The sequence below is a fragment of the Pleurodeles waltl genome, chromosome 3_1 (assembly GCF_031143425.1).
Source record: "Pleurodeles waltl isolate 20211129_DDA chromosome 3_1, aPleWal1.hap1.20221129, whole genome shotgun sequence".
NCBI classification, from domain to species: Eukaryota; Metazoa; Chordata; class Amphibia; order Caudata; family Salamandridae; genus Pleurodeles; species Pleurodeles waltl.
The window spans coordinates 298643225-298655581 of NC_090440.1; positions in this window are offsets into that span (position 1 = coordinate 298643225).

The following is a 12357-nucleotide window of genomic DNA, read 5'->3' on the forward strand; positions in this document are numbered from 1 at the left end:
TAGCTGTGGCTCTACCCGGATGATTTCCTCCACCATGACCCTGAGCTCATCCTCCGAGAACCTGGGGTGTCTTTGCCGTGCCATGGGGTGGTGTGGGTGATGTGTGGGGTGGTGTTTGTGGTGATAGGTGTGCTGATATGTAGTGGGGTGTTGTGTGAGGTGCGTGGAGGTTATGTGGGTGATGGCGTTGTGTGCCTGTGGATGCTAATATTGTTGATGGTGGTGTCTCTCTCTGTGCTTCTTTCTCAATTGTGGTCGTAGGGGTTTGTGGGTGATGTGGGTGTGTGTTTTATATTTTATTGGGTGTGTGGGAGTGGGGTGTGTAAGTGTATCAAGTGTGTGTATTTTGATTTGTCCAATGTGGTTGTGTTTTGTATGTGTGTGTGTATTTTGAGCGCGGCGGTGTGTACCGCCAATGGAATACTGCGGTTAAAAGACCGCCGCATGGATTCGTGTGTCGTGATAGTGTGGGCATATTTCTGTTGGCGTGACGGTGGAGGTTTTGTTTTTGCCAGTTTATCACTGACCTTTGGTGTGGCGGACTTGTGTGGGTGTCTGAATATTGGCGGATTCCGAGCTGTGGGTCATAATGGCTGTGGCGGATTTCCGCGGGCGCGGCGGTGGGTTGGCGGTCTTCTGCATGGCGGTAAGAGGCTATTACCGCCAATGTTGTAATGACCGCCTATGTCATTGCAAGGGGTGTCAGGCATAAGTGGTGATTTCCCCGGAGCTTGCTGATTCATTGTGTTGTGGAGTTGAGAGACATTTCTCCCTGACATTTTTCAAATAATGTTTACATTGTCCATTTTCAGGCCAAATGTGTGGCAAATCTGAGCAACATTAGTACTACCTCCATGACTCCATTGGGACAAATATTACCTGGTGAAGTGTGCATTGTGAAACAGCTTCCTGTGTGACATGAGTATTTCCATGTCACCTTCTCCAGGCTACTGTACTGTTGTCAGCAACATGACAGGATTTAGGAGCATCATTTCTTATTGTTGGGTCATGAGGCATGTGACAAATAGATCTGTGCATGACCTTGTGTGGTATCTGTGGGAATGGACTGTATTGTATGACAACAGGTAACTGAGATATGTCCATGGGGAACAGCATTGTAGGTGATGAAGTCTCCTACTTGTTCATTGGCTACTGTGATTGCACAACTTCAGCTATGCAATTGTAGTTGTGTGAGATCCTGATTTCATTGTGGGCTGCTGTTGACAGTTTAGTTGGCATGCAGGCATATGGTATGGTAAATGCATGGGCCACTTGGGTAGAGTCTGTTTCTGTGGCCTACTTGACATCATGGTAACGTTTGCTTATCACAGCTGTTGTTGAAGTGCATTCATTGAAACGTGATGACACCATTTCTCTTTGCATTTGAAGCATCTGTCCAGGGAAGCAAAGGAGACAGGGCACAGCCGAGTGGGGAAGCATCTGGCCATGGGACCTCTGGTCAAGACACCACTGACACAGAGGGACCCAGTGGACCGGAGGGTTAGGGGTGTGCCATGGGGAGATTGGATCAACACCTTCTTCTTCTTTCGATTTTTGTGCCAGTGGGCATTTCCTAGTGGTGGCGGGCCCATCAGGACATACCCCTGTACCATCTTTGTCTGCAACCCTCAGTTCTATCATCACCCTCCCCGTCGCTCCCCACTCTGTTGACCATGCCCGCTCCCCCACGAGGGTGGGCTTCTCTTTTGCCACAGGCACCTCTGCCTCAGCTCCTATTTCCCCTGCTGCCTTCAGTGAGGAGGCTATTGACTTCCTGAGGAGTATCTCTGTGAGTCAGACAGCCATTGTTAATGCCATCCAGGGATTGGCAAACCAACTAAAGCAAACAAATGCATTCCTGGAAGGCATTCATGGTGCAATGTCTAGCCTGCAGAGATCTTTTCAGGCTCTGGCCTCCACACTGATGGCAGCCAGTCACCACCCACCTTCCATCCCATCTCCACCTCCCTCTTCCCTATCTAAATCCCCCACACCCCTACCTACCCAATGCACACAGACCGATCCACATGCACCTACCTCAACATACAAGAGCAGCACACATAGACACAAACACTACAAAAGAAACTGGCATGCAAGCACTCATCAGGCACCCACAAACACAACATCAGTCACCATTTCTCCATACACCCCAACCACCCCATTGTACCAGACATGACATCAAACATATCCACAGGTACCACCACAACAGTCAGTGATACACCCACCACACCCGCAGACACCACTGGAACAGACACAAAGACATTCACCATACCCACAGACGCTACTCCAACAGACACACGGACACCCACCACAGCCAGGATACCTGCAGATATCAACCTAACAGATACACAGACATCCACCACTACCAGCATACCCGCAGACACCACCAGAGAAGCACACACACATCCACCACTCCCACATCCCAGCCTTCATGACACTCAAATGCCAACACTCCCACAGGCAACAACTACCACCAAAACACAAGCATACCTCCCACACTCACACACCAATGACATCCATACCTTTACAGCAGACAATCAATCCCTCAACCTCCAAAACCCCACCCCCTTCTGATAACCATCCCCTTGTTCCTAAGTCTGATTTTTTGTTTAAGCTTGCCCTTTCCCCTGCTCCCTCTCCCCCTATCCCAAACCCAAGAGGCCCTGACCCACCTCCATAACCCTCCGTTCCACTTCCAAGTCCTCCCCTGTCACACCTGTCCCCCCTGCAAATACCTATACGCCTCCCCCTCAGAAGAAGCCCACCCCTCCTGAGAAGTAGGCCACCCATCTCAAACCAAACCCAAAACCCACCCATCCAAAATCCAATCCACCCTCAAGGATGATCCCTGAAGTGCCTTTCTTCCCACTTGATCCCTTCCTGTGGAAGTTCCCTGGCAGTTAGGAGTAAAGTGACAACACAATGATGTGCCTGGCCAATATCATATGGACTGGCCATGGTGTCAAAGCCCAGCTCACCTGAGTTCTTGTTCAGTTCTGATGGAGGTTGAAGACAATCTGACCCCACCCTGAAACTGCTTGTTCCAGCACACTAGTTTTTAAAACAGTGCACTAAGAACAGAAGCTCAAGGGAAGGGGGGAAGTGGATAAAATAAAAAATAAAAAGACAACACCGTTCTTGCGTTTCCACTGTTGAAGTGCTGCACAAATCTGCGGCCCTTTCTGACTTCTGTAGAAACTGGTGCCTAATGAAACATAAACAAAGAACAGATAAGTGCAACCTATTCCTAAATGGGTTCCTGACTATCCCTTTATTTATTAGAAATTCTCTTCTAAAAGTACCTCTTGGATCCTGGTCTCTAGTTTCCAGGTTTGGAATGTGTTACTGCTCTGGGATGTGTTTTCTATTACTGTAAAGCTTCTAAAACATTAAACAAATACCGTTATCAGAATTACCAATATCAAACATTCATCATAATATAACTAAAGCCTAAATTCCCAATAGTAGACTCACTTTTCCCATATTTCCAGAATCTTTTATAAAACAAATACTGTACTTTTACATCAAAATACAGCATGTAATTTGTGCAAGTCCTTGATTTACTGTTTGCCTTGCTGTCAATGGTTTTCACTGTTCGATTCCCAAAAGTTCCATGAAAAAAAAACAATGTCCGCTTCACAAAGTTCCGCAAAATACTCATGCAACAAAGAGCCTGAATCACGATGCTCGTGGAAGGCACTTCGCCTCAAACTGTCTATACACGAATCCAGAAATTGCCGTCAAAGCTTCCTCAGGTAATAAAAAGTTTTGCACTTACTTGTTGCTGGCAAGAGATACTGATCAGTCTAACCTTGTCTTCTTTCTCTTTTGCAGGTTACTCGTAGGAGAGAGGCTGAGGCAAGGAGGAACCGGAAACCGGAAGATGGAAGAGCCAGCAGCTGCGCCCATTGAAGTCAAAGAAAGTCTGTAAAGAGCAGGAGTGCCAGCGCCGAGGGATCTGTTCTCAGGTAAGCTGGAGGTAGACGAGCACAAGCACTGGGTGAGGCTCGGGGGATGCCTTTTATAGACAGGGCTGGGTGTGGCTCAAAGAGCTGGGTGTGGTTTGAAGGGCTGGGTGTGGTCCTCACATGCTGCACATGTTCTTGGAAGGTGTGCAGAGCTGGGTGTGGTTTGAAGAGCTGGGTGTGGTCCTCACATGCTGCACATGGTCTTGAAAGGTGTGCAGAGTTTCAGTTATTATGCAAATGAGTTGGATTAACACATGGCCTAGGGAGGAGTGTTTTAAAGAAGCCTTGGTAAAAGCAAGGCCCAATGTGTAAACAAAACAGCACATTAAACAACATACACAGAAGCCTAGGGGGGGGGAAGGTGAAATAACAAGAAAGGCTTTTAATAGTAAGTTTAAAAGGGAGCTATTACAGAACCCACTAGTGCAGTGAGAGGGGACATGCTCTTTGCTGTGTACAAACCCTAACAGTTGCCCCCCTCAAAGGCCCTCCTACAGGACGGGGTTTTCCTGGATTTTTTAAATAAAACCGTCTAATCAGCTGTGGGGCATGTACATATGATGCTGGTTCCCATGAATTCTCAGATTCATCATATCCTTTCCATTCTACTAAATAAAACAGACGTCCACTAATTCTTTTTGAGTCTTTTATGCTTTTCACTTCATATTCCAGATTTCCCCTAATTGGTATGGGTGGAGGTGGTGGTTCAGGTCGGGTTTTTGAGTTGTACGGCTTAAGCAAGGACACATGGAATGTAGTATGTACTGGATATTCTTTTGGTAAATCTAATTTTACTGTTACCGGGTTTACTATGGCAGTTATACTAAAGGGTCCAATGAAACGTGGTTGCAGCTTTCGGGATCCCTCTATGTTTAGGTTTTTTGTGGAGAGCCATACCTTGTCACCAATTTTATACATTGGGGCCTCAGACCTGTGTTTGTCTGCTTGTCTTTTCATGCTTTCCTTGTACTTTAATAAATGTTTCCTGGCTTTGTCTTGTATGTCACCTAACCTCGTTAGTCTATCCGTTACTGTAGGCAACAGGGAATCTTCTAACAAAATGGGTATAGCTCTTGGATGATACCCCTGCAAGAAATAGAATGGTGAGCAAAGTAGAGCTGAAGGCTCAGTATTATTATAAACAAACTCTGCTACAGGAAGAGCTTCCAACCATTCACTAGAATAATCAGCCAATAAACAACGTAGCGTTTGAAGAAAGGTTTGGTTCAGTCGTTCAGTCTGTCCATCTGTCTCTGGGTGGAAAGCAGTGGATAAGGCCACATCTATTTTCAGTTTTTCACATAATTTTTTCCAAAATCTGGAGTTGAACTGGCTCCCTCGGTCTGACACCACTTTGCTTGGCAAACCATGTAAACGCACAATTTCCCTTATAAAAATATCGGCAAATTCTGCCGCCGTGGGTAATTTCCGTAATGGTACAAAATGTGCCATTTTAGATCAAAAATCCACTATAACCAACACTGTTGTGAAGGATTTTACAGGTGGTAAACCTACAATAAAGTCTACGCTCACAGTGTGCCAAGGTTGTTTGGGTGTTGGCATTGGTATTAACAAGCCGTCAGGAGCCTTATGAGAAGATTTATGTCTTGCACAAATTGGACAGGTAGTGACAAATTGCTTAATGTCCTTTCTTATAGTGTCCCACCAAAAGTGTTTTTGCACATTTTCCAGGGTTTTTACCCAACCAGGATGACCTGCCAACGGTGAGGCGTGATGCCAAATTATCACCTGTGTTTGTAATTCAGAGGTGGGCACTAACAGCATGTTGTCGTGATACAATAAACCTCGTTGTATTGTGTTATGGGAATCCTTTAACCAATCCTGAGGTGCTATTTGCATGTGTGCATTATATAGATCTGTGATGAAATCCTTCTGTTGTACTGGTGCCAACAACTTTTGGGGAGGAATAATGGGTTCTCCTATTTTATCTTGTTTCATGTCTGAGGTATGTCCGTATCTAGATAACACATCAGATTGAATTTGTTGTGCACCTGGTCTATAGGTTATAACAAAGTCAAATGTGCTAAAAAAATTTAACCAGCGCATCTGACGTGGTGTTAGTGCTTTAAGTGATCCAAAAAACTGTAGGTTCTTATGGTCAGAAAAGATTGTAACTAGGTACTTGGCTCCCATTAAATGGTGCCTCCATTCTGAAAAGGCTACTTTGATAGCTAGTAGTTCCCTTACAGCCACAGTGTAATTTTGTTCAGCTGGCAATAACTTTTTGGAATAGAAGGCTATAGGATATAACTGGCCATCTACTGCATCTCATTGAGAGAGAACTCCTCCTAAAGCTACTTGTGAAGCATCCGCTTCAACAAAAAAGGGCAAGTCAGGATCAGGATGTTTCAGAATTGGGGCTGAAGTGAACTTTTGTTTTAGGAGTTGAAAGGCGTGTGCCGCCTCATCAGTCCAAAGAAATCGTTGCCCTTTCCGCAACAAGGTAGTTATTGGGGCCGCAATGTCTGCAAAATGTGCAATAAACCTCCTATAAAAATTGGCGAAACCCAGAAATTTCTGAATATCTTTTACAGAGGATGGTTCTGGCCAATCAGCAATAGCACTGATTTTCTTTACATCCATAGTTATTCCTTGAGGTGACAGGCAGTATCCTAAAAAGTCCACCTTGCTGACATTAAAAGTACACTTTTCTAACTTAGCAAAAAGATGATTTTCTTTTAACTTTGATAATACTGCACGAACATGTTGGGTATGTTCTTCTGAGTTCTTAGAGTAAATGAGGATGTCGTCTATGTATACTATGACACAAACGTCCAGGAATTCGTGTAGGACCTCATTTATAAAGAACTGAAAGGCCGCAGGGGCATTACATAACCCAAAGGGCATTACTGTGTACTCAAATAAACCAAACTTTGTCTTGAAAGCTGTCTTCCACTCATCCCCCTCTTTTACTCGGACCAGGTGGTAAGCTCCCCGCAGATCTAGTTTAGTGTATACAGTAGAATGTCTTAATTGATCCAACAACACAGGTATTAGAGGAAGAGGATATTTATTCTTTATTGTAGCCTTATTTAGTCCTCTATAATCGATACACGCGCGCAGGGATTTATCCGGCTTCGGGATAAAAAAGAGTGGAGATGACACCGGAGATGTGGAATGACGGATGAACCCAGACTGTAGTAGGTCATCTAGGTAGGTTCTTAAGTATTTGGTTTCTTCGTCAGTCAAAGCATATACTCTGTTATTAGGTAAAGGGGCCCCTGGGATAAGATCTATACGGCAGTCATAAGACCGATGTGGGGGCAGCACACTAGCCTTTACTGGATCAAAGACGTCTTTAAAGTCAGAATATTCAGGAGGGAGACTTGGTTCATCTTGTGTAACACTAGCACAGTGTAATACTGTGCTCTGTTCTGTACCTGCTTCTTGATAGCAATTGGTTCTACAGAAAGAGGAATCCAAAGTAACAGTTCTATTCACCCAATCAATTTTTGGGTTATGAGTTGTTAACCAGGGTACCCCGAGAATCAAACCAAAATTAGGAGTATCTATTAGATCAAAGCTAATCACCTCTGTGTGCCCGTTCTGACAGACCATAACAAGTGGACTTGTTTGTTTTGTGATTAATCCAGAGGTCAATTCTGACCCATCCACTGCACATACTGCTTCTGGACAAGGCTTTAGGCACATAGGAAGTCCTAAGATTTCAGCTAACTTATTATCCACAAAATTTCCTGTTGCGCCTGAGTCCAGTAGGACAGGGAGAGAATGCCTCACTTGGGTAGTAACAATTAAAACGACCTGAATTATGAAATGTCTAGGTATGTGCGGTACCCTGAAGGGTGCAGCATTAGAGGTTTGATTAAGATGTTTTCTCGAACAAGTAACCTCTCCCCTTGTCGAGCTTAATCGTTTCCCGATTCAGTTGAGGAGGTGGAGGAAACAGCACCCTTTCGTGGAGTTTTAGACTTTACTGGACATTCTCTGGCAAAGTGACCTGCCCTGCCACAATATAAACATAATTGACATTTTCTCCTTCTTTCTTTTTCCTCTGATGTGAGTGGACCTCTGAGTGTCCCTATTTGCATAGGCTCTGGTTCAGGGAGTTTATTATCTGTGTCTTTCTTCTCGTGTCTAATAAAAGTTAACCGTGATTCCAGTTTGTATTTATCTCTCTTTCTTTCTCCTAGTCTATGTTCTAATTTCACAACTAAATCTACAAAGTCCGAATAGTCTTTTGGCAAATCAACGATATGAGCCAGCGCGTCTTTTAACTCGTCTCTCAAACCTTTATAAAAAAGGGAGACACGCTTTTCTTCTGGCCACTGTGTCTCGGTGAGTAAACGATTAAAACTAGTGAGATAGGTCAATAAATCCTTGTTACCTTGTTTAAGATTTAAAAGCTCATTATCACTTGCCTGCATGAAAGTGTGTTTTGCAAAAAGGCTGGTTATGGTACGTTTAAATTGATTCCAATTATGGAGGATGGGATCATCTCTATCCATGAAAGGAATTGACCAATTGGCTGCTGTGCCACCCAAATAAGACAAGACGAATGCCACTTTCGTATCATCAGTAGGGAACTGTTGTGGCTTACAAATGAAGTGTAATTGACATTGATTGATAAAAACATGGAATTTGTTACTATCTCCATGAAAACGTTCAGGTGCTGCTAAGGGCACAACATTAGGAACATTAACAGTAACCTCAACTGGGGAAGGCAAAGTTGTATGTTTTGATGGCGCCCCTGTCTCTGAGGAGGTTTTAAACAAAGGCGTAGAAGCTGTGTTCCACTGAGATCCCCTAAATTTATACCCGCTTAAATCCTGTTTTAAAGAGGTATTCTCCATCTTTAATCTCTCTATTTCCTCTTGCATATGTTGCAAGATGCCAGACACTGATTCATTATGAGCCAAGTCCTCATTTAGGGCCAGCGCCATATCCGTGACGTCAATGCCCTCTATTTCTTCCCCGGTATTCATCATCCACCAGAACTGAATTTTTTTTAAGGCTTGTGCTTCTGTCAAAGCCCAGCTCACCTGAGTTCTTGTTCAGTTCTGATGGAGGTTGAAGACAATCCGACCCCACCCTGAAACTGCTTGTTCCAGCACACTAGTTTTTAAAACAGTGCACTAAGAACAGAAGCTCAAGGGAAGGGGGGAAGTGGATAAAATAAAAAATAAAAAGACAACACCGTTCTTGCGTTTCCACTGTTGAAGTGCTGCACAAATCTGCGGCCCTTTCTGACTTCTGTAGAAACTGGTGCCTAATGAAACATAAACAAAGAACAGATAAGTGCAACCTATTCCTAAATGGGTTCCTGACTATCCCTTTATTTATTAGAAATTCTCTTCTAAAAGTACCTCTTGGATCCTGGTCTCTAGTTTCCAGGTTTGGAATGTGTTACTGCTCTGGGATGTGTTTTCTATTACTGTAAAGCTTCTAAAACATTAAACAAATACCGTTATCAGAATTACCAATATCAAACATTCATCATAATATAACTAAAGCCTAAATTCCCAATAGTAGACTCACTTTTCCCATATTTCCAGAATCTTTTATAAAACAAATACTGTACTTTTACATCAAAATACAGCATGTAATTTGTGCAAGTCCTTGATTTACTGTTTGCCTTGCTGTCAATGGTTTTCACTGTTCGATTCCCAAAAGTTCCATGAAAAAAAAACAATGTCCGCTTCACAAAGTTCCGCAAAATACTCCTGCAACAAAGAGCCTGAATCACAATGCTCGTGGAAGGCACTTCGCCTCAAACTGTCTATACACGAATCCAGAAATTGCCGTCAAAGCTTCCTCAGGTAATAAAAAGTTTTGCACTTACTTGTTGCTGGCAAGAGATACTGATCAGTCTAACCTTGTCTTCTTTCTCTTTTGCAGGTTACTCGTAGGAGAGAGGCTGAGGCAAGGAGGAACCGGAAACCGGAAGAAGGAAGAGCCAGCAGCTGCGCCCATTGAAGTCAAAGAAAGTCTGTAAAGAGCAGGAGTGCCAGCGCCGAGGGATCTGTTCTCAGGTAAGCTGGAGGTAGACGAGCACAAGCACTGGGTGAGGCTCGGGGGATGCCTTTTATAGACAGGGCTGGGTGTGGCTCAAAGAGCTGGGTGTGGTTTGAAGAGCTGGGTGTGGTCCTCACATGCTGCACATGTTCTTGGAAGGTGTGCAGAGCTGGGTGTGGTTTGAAGAGCTGGGTGTGGTCCTCACATGCTGCACATGGTCTTGAAAGGTGTGCAGAGTTTCAGTTATTATGCAAATGAGTTGGATTAACACATGGCCTAGGGAGGAGTGTTTTAAAGAAGCCTTGGTAAAAGCAAGGCCCAATGTGTAAACAAAACAGCACATTAAACAACATACACAGAAGCCTAGGGGGGGGAAGGTGAAATAACAAGAAAGGCTTTTAATAGTAAGTTTAAAAGGGAGCTATTACAGAACCCACTAGTGCAGTGAGAGGGGACATGCTCTTTGCTGTGTACAAACCCTAACACATGGGCCTTGGACTTTTCAAATCAGTCTGAAAATAAACCAAACCAGTTGGTTTTTTCAGTATACAGTTGTCCTTTTCTATCTTTATTTTATTCCTGAGAAACGTGTGGTGTCTGCCTGCAGTTGTGTGTGTTTCAGTCTGTCTCCTGATCCGTTTGCTGTTGTTTGTAGTATCTGACTTTGTGGGCAGTGCTGGTGTCCCCTAGACAAGGGTATATGTGGACTGCATGGATATGTGGGTGTAAATGTATTTGTGGTGTCATAGCGTTGTGCTCTGTTTGATATGGTAACTGTTTCATCTTGTGTTGACCAATGTGAGCATGTATGGTGTTGCAATTGTTTCCCTGATATCGATTATAGATTCGTCAAATGTGTTGCAGCTTGAGTTTTGTTTGTGTAGACATGGAGGGAGTTCAATTGTGCTACCTTGGTTTGCATTTGATTGTGCATGTGTTCATTTAGCTGCGTGTACCTTGCAGCTAGTTCATGTAGAAGTATATCCCATGGCGTTGTAGTTGTATGTGCTTTGTTGATTTGCACTTCCACATTCTGCGGATAGGCATGTCATTTGGCTCTAGTACTGTAAGCCCCTGAGATACATGTAGGACCAGGTCCTGTGCAAACTTATTCAAGGAGCATGCACAAAGTGATATATGTCCTAGTGCAGCCTTCTTCCCTGAGTGATTCTGATGCCCCCATTCCTATTGTGCAGTTATTGTTTGCATAGTGAACTTCGGATATTTGCCTCTCCGTATAATGTGCATCTCATTGTTCTTCCATTGTGTTGCAGTGTGGGTGATATGTGTGTGTCCATTGCAGAGCTGTTTAAGGGGAGTGGTGTTTATGTCCCATGCCACATCCATACATGGATTTGATGACAGTCTGTCACGTAGGTTCTCATTATCCTAATTAGACTACTGGATTTGGGGGGTGGAAAAACCTGTACTGTGGGGGACTGAGTCTGATCCGGCACCCTGTGACACCTGTCGCCCTAATCCGGGTTTTGTTCCGGCTAACTAGCAGTGCCTCGTCTCTACCCAAGAGCAGGGATGATTGGGGTAACCGGGCGCATGACATAAATGACCCCTCAGGGGAATTGTGGTCACTCAGATCTCATCCGTTTCTTTCAGCTACATTAGTCTCAAACATGCAAGGACAATCAGAGGCAGAGTATGATTCAATAAGATTTTATTGAAGTAACTGCATCTTAGATAATGAGGCATGTATTGCAATAACTAGGATGACGAAGCACAACAAGATTAAAATTGTGACAAGGAGAGTAAAATACAAAAATAACGCTACCATTGTGTCACTAAGGTGTTTAGGAATAGTTCCTACCTAGGCTATGTTAGAGCACATCATGTTAAGGTCTAATTCTGCCCTGTAGGTTTCCCCTGGGAAGACATCTTCCCTCATACCTGAGCAAGACGCCTGTAGTCTACATAAGCAGCTGTAGCAAATCGATCAACAATCAGCATACTGTGATGGTCATCTGACTGGAATCTACCTCTAATGTACATGGGTCAAAGTAGTGTTTTTATAATAAAACATCTGATGTTCCAAGAAAGGATCCCCATGTAAGAGTGTGTATGTTTCTGTGAACATTGGAGACAAAGCAAACCACTTTTGCTGGCAAACTATCTTATTGAAGCCTTGAGAAAAGCACAATGAAGTGAAAGACATGTCTTGTTTATGAAAGTAGTGCTGACATAGGCAAAGAGCAGCTAGATAGAGAAAATAAAACAAGACTGCAAATGTGGCTATTGTTAATATAATAAAAACAAAGCTAAATAACATATATCTTGGTTAAAGTGCACAGCGGCAGGCCTAGTATGCTAAAATAACGATAGCTAAAATGACTACACAACAAGTCCATGGCAGGTGTGCAATGTGAGTGTGTGATTTGCATTT